This window comes from Sus scrofa, chromosome 12 (genome assembly GCF_054392235.1).
Source record: "Sus scrofa isolate SSC_HxYL_T2T_F1_AM1 chromosome 12, Sscrofa_HxYL_maternal_Yorkshire_Landrace_v2.0, whole genome shotgun sequence".
Lineage (NCBI taxonomy): Eukaryota > Metazoa > Chordata > Mammalia > Artiodactyla > Suidae > Sus > Sus scrofa.
Genome location: NC_139394.1, coordinates 49896991 through 49910320, shown reverse-complemented (window position 1 = coordinate 49910320; position 13330 = coordinate 49896991). Strand labels below are relative to the sequence as shown.

Below are 13330 nucleotides of genomic sequence, written 5' to 3'. Positions count from 1 at the left end.
AAGGAAAAACCTTGACCTTGTTCGATAATGCTGTTCATCAACTTTTTCTGAAAAACTTTCTCAGCCTCAGAGGGAATAAACTGAAAAAAATCAATCCACATTACAAACTAGAGACTCATAACTACTATCATGAGTGAACTAAAAATATCATGAGTGAACTAAAAACATCAAACAAAACATAAGGAGATTAGATGTAATACAATGAAGCTCACTGAAAATTTTTAAATATACTTAATATACTTATTTAATAGTTTAAATAGCTACCTAACACATCTTATTAAAATACATAATGCAATTAGTACTTTAAAATTAAATCTACATATGCCCCAAATAATAAAAGATATTTTCTTATTATGCTCCAAAGTTTTCTCTTTTTTAAATAAATTCTGCAATTCATGAGAAACTGCCCTCACACACATAGGATGTGACATTAGATATATAACATGTTCCCCAATATAAAAACCCAAAAATTATCATCATACCCAAAACTGATGGTATCCTGCCCAAGATCTATTAGACAGAGTCCTCAGTACCCTACAAGCTTTGAGACCTAGGAGAGATGTTGCAACATAACCACCAAATAGACTAGAGACAAAATCAGGAGAAACTGAAAGAGTTGTTGAAAGAAAAATTAAAAACAAACACATTCATACTTCAGGAGACATGAATTTAGAAGTAAAAAGGACGAGTTCAAAAAGAAATTTCAAAAGAATTTAACTGTGTACCTCAAACACATAAAAATAAACTCTAAAAAAAAAGTTTCCCATTACAGTGCTCACGCTACTTACACAACACACTCTGACATTTCCCATTATTTTTAATTTATTGTGGACTTCCTTGTGGTTCAGCAGGTTAAGGATCCGGCACTGCTACTGCAGCTGCTTGGGTCACTGGTGTGGCGCAAGTTCAATCCCTGGTCCAGGATCTTTCATGTGCCATGGGTGTGGCCAAAAAAAAAAAAAAAAAAAAAAGATGCTGTGACCCACGTAACTGAATTCACAAACCACTAACGGGTCACAACCTAAAGTTTGAAAAGCACTGGCTTAGAGGAACTAAAAACCACAGGGAGGTCCTTGTTTTCCTCTGAGTATCTAGTTTGAGAAAACTATTTAGGAGTTGGAAAAAATGAGAAGACAGAATTCCCCCAAGGCTGGCACAAAATTATCACATTTCCTGAATTAATATATTGTGGAATATAAAGCACTTTCAAGGTGACGACATACCTACAAAGTACACCTTAAAAAAAAAAAAAAAAAAAAGGCTTAGGAGAGTATGAGTACTTTGGATTCTCCCTCAAAGCCAGGGATGATGAAAAGAGCTCCAGAAGGTGGAACTGTGATGCCGAAAAGACTGAAAAACAAACGCAGTACCCAAGGGGAAAGAAATTCTGTTCTTTAGGACAGGTTTTATATACAGCAAAGGAAAAAGAAAAATCTCTTACAAAACTACAAAGCAGTCCATTACAAGTATATGAAGTCTGTAAGCTACTCTAACCATTTCTTTCAAAAATATATGTTGAGCTCCAAATGTATAAATCCAACTTTAAATCAAAATTATGTAATTAATTCTTAAATATTAGATTCCCTAACCTCACTTGTAAATATTTGTTAGGCAGCTAATTGAGATACCCAACAACTTAATTCAGTGCTTACTATGTATCAGGCAATATGTTAAGCACTTAACAAGGGTTATCCCATTTAAACCTAAAAATCTATTTATAAAGTAGGCATTTTCATTTTGGAGACCAGGAAAGGGAGACTTAAAAAGTTACACAAAGGGAGTTCCCGTCGTGGGGCAGTAGTTAACGAATCTGACTAGGAACCATGAGGTTGCAGGTTCGATCCCTGCCCTTTGTCAGTGAGTTAACGATCCAGCGTTGCTGTGAGCTGTGGTGTAGGTTGCAGACGCAGCTTGGATCCTGCGTTGCTGTGGCTCCGGCGTAGGCTGGCAGCTACAGCTCCGATTCAACCCCTAGCCTGGGAACCTCCATATGCCGTGGGAGCGGCCCAAGAAATGGCAAAAAGACAAAAAAAAAAAAAAAAAGTTACACAAAGAAGTTATACAACTAATAAATGGTGAAATTAAGATATATTAAGTGTTGAAGTTCTTGTCATGGCTCAGTGGTTAAGGAATCCGACTAGGAACCATGAGGTTTTGGGTTTGATCCCTGGCCTTGCTCATTGGGTTAAGGATCTGGTGTTGCTTCGAGCTGTGGTGTGTAGGTTGCAGACACGTCTGGGATCCCGCATGGCTATGGCTCTGGTGTAGGCCGGCGGCTACAGCTCTGATTAGATCCCTAGCCTGGGAACCTGCATATGCCGAGGGTGCGGCCCTAGAAAAGACAAAAAAAAAAAAAAAAAGGGCATATATCAAGTGCCAGTTTTTTGCTTTTTTTTTTTTTTTTTTTTTTAAACCCGTGGCTACAGATCCGAATATTTTGTTCCATTCCATTATTTGTCTTTTGTCTTTTTAGGGCCGCACCTGCAGCATATGAAGGTTCCCGAGGCTAGGCTAGGGGTCTAATTGGAGCTACAGCTGCCAGCTTATGCCACAGCAATGCCAGATCCAAGCCGCGTCTTCAACCTACACCACAGCTCACCGCAATGCCAGATCCTTAACCCACTGAGCAAGACCAGGGATCGAACCCGCAACCTCATGGTTCCTGATCGGATTCGTTTCCGCTGCACCAGGACGGGAACTCCATCCATTCCATTATTTGTTGATGCTTTTCTTAGAAACTAAACTTTGCATATCTTTCTAAATGAAGAAATTCATCGACTTCTAAATCTGCACCAATACTATCACATTGAGTGATTTTATCAAAAAGAAAAATCAGCCCTTTCTCAGCTTTAAAGATAAGTTAGAGGCCAAATAAATATAGTTATGTTTATATAACAGTGTCACTGCCATTAGTATTTTTAACAGGCTATATATTTATTATGCTTAGTACTTAGTAACCTATACTTTCATTAGCTTAATTTATATGGCAGGTACTTTATATTGTGAAAAACCTTTCCACCTTTTATGGGCTACTTAATGTTGTCACTAGTTAAGAAGATGTAGTCTTAGACTGTATTTCAGAACAAAAAGTCTGCTTCTAGCACAGACAGAAGAGACTGTTATAGAAATAATTGTCACCAAATGTTGACAGATAGATCTCAATTGAAAATAATTGTATCTAGGAGTTCCCGTCGTGGCGCAGTAGTTAACGAATCCAATTTAGGAACCATGAGGTTGCGGGTTCAATCCCTGGCCTTGCTCAGTGGGTTAAGGATCCCACATGGCCGTGAGCTGTGGTGTAGGCTGCAGACGTGGCCTGGATCCCAAGTTGCTGTGGCTCTGGCGTAGGCCGGTGGCTATGGCTCCGATTAAACCCCTAGCCTGGGAACCTCTAAATGCCACAGGAGCGGCCCTAGAAAAGGCAAAAAGACAAAAGAAAAGAAAAGAACTGTCTCTAGTCCCTCCATACAACTTTTAAATTCATGTGGATTTTTTAAAGAAGGTATGAGACAGACTTCCCTTGTGGCACAGTGGGTTAAGGATCTGGGATTGTCACTGCAGCAGCTCGAGTTCCTGCTGCTGTGGCACAGGCTCAATCCCTGGACCAGGAATTTGTGCATGCCATAGGCATGGCCAAAAAAGGGGCAGGGAGAAGGCATGAGACATCTTTAATGATATTAAATATCAATTTTTATCATTAAAAATTAAACCATTTTAATCCAATGTAATTGAAGGAAATAACAGAGGTTTGGATCTTCTTCACTTTTTTGGGGTCTTTTTAGGGCTGCACCCCCCACACCTCACCCCCGCATATGGAAGTTCCCAGGCTAGGGGTCAAATCTGAGCTGATCTAAGACACAGCCACACCAGATTTAAGCAGCATCTGCAACCTACACCACAGCTTGCAGCAACACCAGATCCTTAACCCGCTGAGCAAGGCCAGGGATAGAACCTACATCCTCATGGATACCAGTAGGGTTCTTTACCAGCTGAGCCACAACAGACCTCTTTTTTCATTTAATTTTAGAATTTGAAAATCTTGAAGGGTATAAAAAATTAATCCAGCCATGAATAAGTACAGAAACCTAAAGGCATACATTGAACATACACTGGCACTGTTTAATGGGACAATCTCAATTTTATGTAAGAATTGACTACAGAATTGACACTTTTTAGAAGAAATTAATTCATATATGATCCTGAACTGAACACATACCAAAAAAGCTCCTAATTTCTAAAAGATTAACTTAGTATGAGTGCAATTATTCTGACTACTGATAACCAAAAAGAGATACACAAGACAGATTAACTGATTTTAATACATAAAGGGTTCAAATGAAAAAGAATTGATATCCAGATAATTTGAGTAAATCTCAATTCTAATTTCAATGCCAACAACTGGCCCCCTAAATAACTTCTGGACTTACTAAGTATTTATACCTACTAAGTACTAGCAAATCCTTAAAATATGCTTTTTATGGTTAGTTAAGAGTATTCAGTCTTTCTGGTATTCTGTAGGTAATCGATTTCTTTGTTATTACTGGAATGGTATCATAATGTGGAACCAAACATCAGGTATATACTTTCATATAAAGAAGGCTTGTTTTATATTAACACAATTAATTGTTATATTCACAGTTCCCCCATAATCTATATTACAGAAAATAATTATTTTCTATTCAGTTCATTCTATTCAGTTCACTCATACTTTTGGTCCTGTACATTGCTGTATTTCTTTGAAACTTCTCTGAGTTAAAATCCGTTTGAGAAACTATCCTTTAAAGTTGCAAAGAAGTTTAATGTCAAGATAATCTTAGACTATATACACAAAGCCTTTAAACTCAACTGATTCTCAGAAATTCTTCCATCTATAAAACATGAGAATTAGTACCAAATTAACAAATCCGATATCAGAATGCCAAAAATTAAGTCATTAAAAGGGAATTCAGAGAAAGAGTCAGTTGTGAAAGAACAGGAAGTGATGTACCCTGCCATTTTGTAGATGAACTATTTAGAAACAAAAAAGGTACCATACTAATCTGGAACCAACCAACTCAGACTAACAGCTCTTAGTATTCTTTCTCACAGTAGCATTAGAAGTCGTCTGAAAAAACCCTCAGATAGTTTTTCCTTAATAATAAATTTATCTAATTGATCATGAACATAGTTTTACCACTTTCAGCAGAATTCCAGCCAACTACTGAATAAGGTTTCTGTATAGTTATTCTAAAGAGTACCTCTTAGTCCTAGCATGCTGAAATACAGCAAGTAGTTATTGATATCCTGTGTACATCCTTAAGTTTTATAGCCCTTATTGATAAATCCTTGCTGCTTGCAGCTCTCCAAGACAAAAACAGTGCTGGTATTATGAACTAATAATCAACAACAAGCCATAACATACAGAACTAGACTCTATGTCATAATTTGCCATATGGGGAAAACTACACACAACATGCAGCTTTGTGCCACGAAATAAACACTCAAGACTAAGTTAAAATGAATTCAGATAAAGTCAAAGAAAGAGTAAAGCAAGAATTCCATTTGCTGAAGAAAAATAAAGATTGACTTAATGTATCGTTAATGTGTCCCCATATCAAAATCATGAAATAAGATTACAGAAACTAAATTAAGGCTTAACACTACTAACATCTTTAAATTCCTGTCTTAAAACAGGTTTCAAAATGCAACAAATACACCAAAAAAGCTCTGAAGGACAATGTAAAATGTAGACGGCATTTGGAAGTATTTAAAAATAAGTCACTAAGTACAGCTTAAACACCAAATACAACTTGTTAGTAAAATGTCAAGACATGATCTCTGTACTTAGTTTAGTCATCTTCATCACTTTGTGAGTTAATTATATGAATATTCATATATAGAATATTTTGAAATCACTTCATCAGTAAATCTAAACACTTAAAGACTGTAGACTTCGACTACTCTTTGGTCACAAGAACTTGTAACACACTTCCAGAATGATATATTTTTTTAATTTATTTCTACTCTACCAAACAAAACCAACAAGTATTACTGTAAACCAGATAAGATGATTTGTTTTAAACAAACATGATATGAAGCAAAAGAAGTGGAAAAATAACTTACTGACTACAGAATATAGATCCCACTGCAGCATAATTAGACAAACTAATGTTTATTATTTTTTCATTACATTAATAAAGCAGTTGCTACAGAAAGGTTTGTAACTTAATCATTTTCAGAAAATTTCAATTTCAATGTTATACAAAATAGTATTAACCCTAAAAATTCAAAGTTCAGGGAGAAGGAATGTCTATCAGATGGCCTGTCCATATATAATCTTTAATAATTTTTCAAGAACTACAAAAATCATAGGAAGAAAAAAAGGGAAATGAGAGAGTACAAAATTATTTTATTTGACTCCTAACAAAAACTCGGTATGCTCACACAAAAAAGTCAACACAGTGTTTAAAAAAGAGAGCGAGAGAGACATCAAAACTCTAAACCGGCAGCGCCTCTCTGAGAGGCCATATCCCCCAACAGTAACAGATATATTTCCCAGGGACAGATCTCAGAATTATACCGGTACTATTAAGGATTTAAAACCAAAGGAAGAGGGATAACCTTTGCAAGGGAAGCGCCATTACTTCCCTCTCCTGCTCCCTCTCCCTTCAGTATATACATGGGCCTGTGTATGAAGAAACTGCCTTGGACTTCTGCAGCATTGCAGTACACTAAAGGATGGGGAAAGGTACAGGGAAAGAAATGCTTCCATCACCCCTACAGAAGACGGGTACAGATTTCCTGTGGGGGTGGATGTGTGGGAATCCACCCAGTAGGCTACCTTGAGCAGTCTCCCTTCCCAGGAATACACAGACACTACAAAGGAGGAGAGGGAGGAGCAGAGGGATCAGAAGGGAAAAGGACCTCGCGCCTTTAAATCGGGGTGCACATCAACCCAGTCTCCCTAGGAGGGCCACACCTTCCTCGAGACGGCTCCTTCCACCACCCCCTTCCGGTGACCCTCAGGAAAGAGGAAAGTAATTGCTCTAGCCCCTCCAAACGGGAGGGCGCCCAGCTCACCAGCTTCTTCACCCCACCCACAGAATCACAGACCCTCCTTGTCTCCCTCCCCCACCCCACCCCCACATCCCCTCTTCCGCGCCGCGGCCAGAGTGGGCCGAATTTCCCCGCCCCCTCCATGTCTCCCTTTCCCAGAGCAGAGGTGCCCTTACCCTTTAGCCGACAGGTCTGGGGCGGAGTAGGCAGGCGTAGCCCCCTGCAGCGCTTGGGTAGCCGCTGCGCTGGAGCTCGAGGAGTGAGGAGGAGGAGGAGGGGGCCAGGCGACAGACTGCCGCCCCCCCCCCCCGGAGCCCCAGCAAGCCGCCCAGCCCTAGCTCTGCGACGAGGGGCGGGGGGGGGGGGGGCGAGGGGACGACCGGGGTCGAGGAGGCGCCCTCAGCGCTTAGGCTCAGCTAAGATGGCGCGGGGAAGTGCCGGGAGCCGCCGCCGCCGCCTCCGGGGAACCGGCTCGGGCCTCGGCCGCCTCCTGTCCTCACACAGCCGAGGCCCTCTCGGTTCCCCGCCGCGGCCCCTCGGCGGGCGGGCCGAGGCACAACCCTCCACTACCACCACCACCCCTGGGAAGGGGGCGCTCACAAAGGGAAGAGAGGCCACGGGCCGGCCGGCCGGCGGCGGGGCGGGGTCCCCAGGGGCCTGAGGCCTCAAAGGTTCGCGGGTGCCTCGCGCTCTCGGCCCGCGAAGGGCGCAGGCAGGCGGGACCCCTCCTCTCTTCTTAGGCGGTTGGCAGCACAGACTCACTCTCTTAGCCACCCTCCCTCTCTCTCTCCGAGCCCTGAAGCCACAGAGCCCGGCCGCTGCCCAGATTCCCCCCCTTCCCCAACACCACTCCCCTCCTCCCGACAGTCATCCCAGTCTCCGATCTCGCGAGATTTCCCGCCTGACAGACCCGACCCTGCGCGAGACAAGACGGGAGCGCGCGAGTGCTTACACTGGGCGGAGTCTCACGAGTAGCTCCGACTTCCAGCCTCTGTCCAGCCCAATTTCACTCAGCTGGCAGAGTTCTTCTCTCACGCGGGCATCAGGTGTATTCATTTCACCCTGAAATCTAAGAAAGAAGAGCTTATCTGCTCTCCTCCTTTGCTTTTCCCACTTCCAAAATACCCGCCCCCCGCCCTCCCCACTAACCCCGCGCTTGAGAAATTTGCCCTGACACGTTGAATATCCCATTTTTACACACCTTAGTTCTTGTCCTCTGTGGAATTCAGGGGTTGACTGGTCAGCGTAATCAATATATAATTGAGTATTTCAGATTCTATAAGTTTATAATAATTTCTGGAATGGTAATAAGAGTTGTAAATACAGATGTAAACCATCCTATATGTTAGGGATGGTAGGAAAGGGACAAATTCTTGAAAAGTTTTTGTGAATTGCTTGAGTAGGTTGAGTGACAAGAGCAGTAAACAAGCTAGAGTCCTAAGGGAAGAGGTAGTGCTTCTCATTCTTGTAGTAAAAAACTTTTTTTTTTTTTAAGGGGAAAACCCCTTCAGTGGATTGCAAACAGAGCAATTTTATTCAGGAACCAAAAGGAATACCTAAGGAGCAGTCATAAAAAAAAAAAAAATTTGGTTCATCAATCAGTAAAACAACTGAGATAAATACATGTCGTGTGGGGCTTATGAGTGAAAATGTACTCCAGAACAGTTATTGAAAGTTACAGTAAACTAGGAAAGTACCCTGGCAGTGGTGAGAAAAAGCAAGCTCTCTGCTTCAGTAGGATATATATTTAATTTGTTTTAAATGTTCCCTCTCCTAGTAAGGGTCCTTGTTTTGTCAGTCATTCCTCTTTTCACCTACATTGTCAACAATTCTCAAATGGCGACTTCTCCTGAGCATAAAAAAATGCCCTGCTTTCTCCTTCTTTGAGGGAAAAAGAAAGATTACAATCTTCACCTCTCCTCCACAGACAAGTTCTTGAAAAAGTTGTCTATCTTCCCACCTCTATCAAAAATTAAGAATTTGATTTGCCAAGGTCAAGAGTGACCTCCTAGTTGCTATGTCTAATGGAGTCATTTTAATGCCTTCCTTCTCGATAGCTACAATATTTGACATAGTTGTTACTCCTTCCATCTTGAAACGTGTGTACCTCTTCGCAGCACCACTCAAGACCAGTTATTTCTCCTTTCCTGCATCTGGAGCCCCTCTTCCTCCACCTGCTCCTTTTTTCACCTCTTTTACAGCAGGTGCAGCACATGGACGTTCCTGGGCTAAGGGTCGAATCAGAACTGCAGCTGCTGTCTATGCAACAGCCAAGGCAACACCAGACAACGTCAGATACAAGCCGTGTCTGTGAACTACACCACAACTCAAGGCAACACCAAATCCTTAACCCGCTGAGTGAGGCCAGGGATCAAACCTGCGTCCTGGAGTTCCCGACATGGCGCAGTGGTTAACGAATCCGACTAGGAACCATGAGGTTCCTGCCCTTGCTCAGTGGGTTAACAATCCGGCGTTGCTTTGAGCTGTGGTGTAGGTTGCAGACGCGGCGGCTCGGATCCCATGTTGCTGTGGCTCTGGTGTAGGCTGGTGGCTACAGCTCCAATTGGACCCCTAGCCTGGGAACCTCCATATGCCAAGGGAGTGGCCCAAGAAATAGCAAAAAGACAAAAAAAAAAAAAAAAAAAAAAAAAACAAAAACCTGCGTCCTCATGGATGCCAGTCAGATTCGTTTCCACTGAGCCACTATGGGAACTCCCCATAGTTTTTGTTCTCAATTTTACAGAGTTTTATTAAAGTGTAGTTGATTTACAATGTTGTGAATGTTATTAATATTTTATAGAAAATTTCAAACATACAAAAAAGGATTTGGGCAGAGTTCCCGTTGTGGCTCAGTGGTTGACGAATCCACTAGGAACCATGAGGTTGCAGGTTCGGTCCCTGGCCTTGCTCAGTGGGTTAAGGATCCCACATTGCCATGAGCTGTGGTGTAGGTTGCAGATGCGGCTCAATCTGGCATTGCTGTGGCTGTGGTGTCGGCCAGCAGCTCTGATTCCACCCCTAGCCTGAGAACTTTCATATGCCGCACCTGTGGCCCTTAAAAAAAAAAAAAAAAAAAAGTTGGATAGAATAATAAACCTTCATGTATACACCACCCAGCTTCAATTGTTATCACACTTCTGCAGTTTTGTTTCACCTATTCTCCCACTACCTTTTAACCCCCCCATGTAAGTAAATATCTAATAAACCATCATAACGTTTCACCTATAAATATGTACTTGACTATGTATCTCTAACACTTTTGTTGTAACATAACCATGATTTCATTCTCACACCTTTATAATACTTCCTTAATATCATTTAATACCCAACACATGTTCAGTTTTTCCCAACAGTTTCCAAAACATCTTTTCATAGCCCATTTATCTGAATCAGGATCTGAACAAATTCTCCACTTTGCGTTTTTTCTTCTTTCCTTCTTTTTTTCTTTTTTGAATGCATTTGATTTGTTGAAGAAATCAGGTTTTATAAACCAAGACTTTTCCATATGCTAGACTTGGCCACTTTCATCCTCACAGGGTCATCTCACATTTGCTTCAATGCCTATATTTCTTTTATTTACTTATTTATTTATTTATTTTGTCTTTTGTCTTTTTGTTGTTGTTGTTGTTGTTGTTGTTGCTATTTCTTGGGCCGCTCCCGCGGCATATGGAGATTCCCAGGCTAGGGGTTGAATCGGAGCTGTAGCCACCGGCCTACGCCAGAGCCACAGCAACTCGGGATCCAAGCCGCGTCTGCAACCTACACCACAGCTCACGGCAACGCCGGATCGTTAACCCACTGAGCAAGGGCAGGGACCGAACCCGCAACCTCATGGTTCCTAGTCGGATTCGTTAACCACTACGCCACGACGGGAACTCCTATATTTCTTTTAAACTGGTAGTTAAATCAAAGATTTGATGTTGTATATATGGTGTTTTTTATAATATTTGTATCTGCCACTACCTCATCCTCATACTTATCTCTAACTCTACCACAAATTGTAGTTTCCCCCCCTCTCTGTTTCTTTAGCACATAGACCATCTTAAAAGACCCTGGCTGTCTCATTATTTATTACTACTATTATTATGATTATTATTCCAGATCTCTGCCTGTGATCTGGTGCTACAAGGTCTCCTTCCTCTAATTCTTCACACACACACGCACACACACCTACACAGGAGCTTATCCCAATGTCAGATTTGTTCAACACTAAAGTGTTAGCAGATACTGCAAAACATATTGGTTATTTAATTTATAAAATTTATCCCAATTAAGAGAAAATTACACGTATTGATGGTAGGAAAATAATAAGTCAGTGCTTAGGATGGCTGTGTACAGTGTGCTTTCTGTGAATTAAACTCCTGATCGCTTCTTGGAGTTGTCCCATTCTTCATCCCCACTACCTCTACTGTGGTAGTTCATTTCTCACCTGAGGTGCTGTAATTGCCTTCCAACTACTCTCCTTGCCACTCTCCTCAAGGATGCCCCATTCTCTTACTGAGGCAAATGATTTTATTCTTCCTAAAATGCAATTTCTAAAAGCTGAATGTATCATTTCTCTGCTTAAAGGTCTTCCATGGCTCCACAAAGCCTTCCAAACAAAACCCCTGCATACCCCTCTAGCCCTATTTAGGATATTCCCACCATCATTAACTATTATTATTCAGTCTTCTGCTGATTGCTAATACGCTGTCTTCAGGATTTAACACTGCATTCCTCTTCCTGAAATGCCTTTCTTTCTTTCTTTCTTTTTCTTTCTCCTTTTTACCACTGCACCTGTGGCATATGGAAACTCCCAGGCCAGGGGTCAAATTGGAGCTGCAGCTGCAGCCTATGCCACAGCCACAGCAACACCAGATCCTTAACTCACTGAGCCAGGCCAGGGATGGAACCCATATCCTCACAGAGACAAGGTCCAGTTCTTAACTCACTGAGCCACAAGAGGAATCCCTGAAATGCCTTTTCTAGTTAGCTAATACCCTTCAAGATTTTGCTCAAGTGTCACCTCCTGGGAGGCTTTCTCTTATCTCAACTAGTTATTTTTTTGAGCCAATAAATTGGAGCCAGAAAGCTGTGGGAGATAAATGGGTACCAACCACGATTTGAACTTGATAGAAAAGTTACTTAAGCAGTGACAAAACCAAGAATAAGCTCTTTCCATATACTGTCTTATTTAGTCCCCACAACAAATTTGTGATATACTGTCATTTAGGTAAGGAAACCAGGGTTCGGAGAGCTATGTCACTCGCCCAAAATCGCATGACTAGTAAGTGGTGAGCTAGAATCTGAACCCAGTTGTGAATGAATCCCAGCACTGTCTCTTTCCACCATATCATACTCCTGGCACCACCAACTGAGGACAGCTTAATGCCATGTACCTATTTCTAGTGCGTAAGAGATGCCTGACCATGTGCAATGTCAGTGTATTTGTTGTTGCATGTGAATTTGCACGGGAAAAGATAGCTTGTCAATGTGTGGGTGGATGCACTGACAGACATGGTATCTATTTCAATGAAACTCTCTTTTCAGTACTTTCACTCATTATAAGACCAAATCATGGTCATCTCGATTTAACAAATACTTGTTGAATTCCTACTCACAGTCAGGCTTAAGTAAAATACAGAAGGGGCAAATGGAACTAACACTTATAGAGCTACTCTGTGCTGAGAACTGCATGAAACAGGTGCTTTACATTCATTATTTCCTTGATCTTCCCAACACTCTTGAAAGATGATAATGATGATGATGATGAGTCCCTGTAGAGAGAAAGAAAGCTCAGAAAAGTTAAGCGATTCTGTGCAACATTATTCAGTTGGTAAGTGGGGAGTTAAAATTAAGAGTACTGGTTCAACCTGAATTTTTGAGCCTTTTTTTCCCACTGCCTCACAGTCTCCTACCTCAAACTCTTCCCCATGCTAGGAATTCTAAATCTTACTAGAGATAAGATCTGCATGCAGAAAACATTTAAATAACAACCAAAACAAGCTATGAGTAAATGATGTACTGAACCAGACCTTAATTTTAATTTTTCTGGGCCTCAGTTTTCTATCTAACTACAGTAGACTAAAATGATCTCTAAAGTCCTTTTAGTTCAAAAATATATAATTACAGGAATGATGCAAATAATATGTTCAGATAACTTGAATTCCAAAGTGTGTGTGTGTGTGTGTGTGTGTGTGTGTATAGGAGAGAGGACATATTTAGAAAGAGAGAAAAAACTCTTCTTTGGGCATTCTACCAGGCTCCTATTAAAATCTGAAGGAACTTCAGTGGTCACATCTCCACTCAGCATTGA

At 41.3% G+C, this 13330-nt stretch overlaps 2 protein-coding genes across 3 annotated transcripts in view; both read right to left on the bottom strand.

The window, feature by feature from the left end:
• The window catches only part of TAOK1 (TAO kinase 1), a 150846-nt gene extending 142959 nt beyond the window's left edge, over window positions 1-7887 (bottom strand). Inside the window, exon 1 of the mRNA XM_003483075.5 lies at window positions 7212-7887. The gene's annotated coding sequence lies outside the window, so the exon portion shown is untranslated. The remainder of the gene's footprint in view (window positions 1-7211) is intronic.
• Window positions 7888-11274: 3387 nt separating this feature from the next.
• Window positions 11275-13330, bottom strand: part of LOC102161554 (uncharacterized) — a 91154-nt gene continuing 89098 nt past the window's right edge. For both annotated transcript variants that reach the window (XR_014821614.1, XR_002337284.2), the window contains one exon: window positions 11275-12791. The gene's annotated coding sequence lies outside the window, so the exon portion shown is untranslated. The remainder of the gene's footprint in view (window positions 12792-13330) is intronic.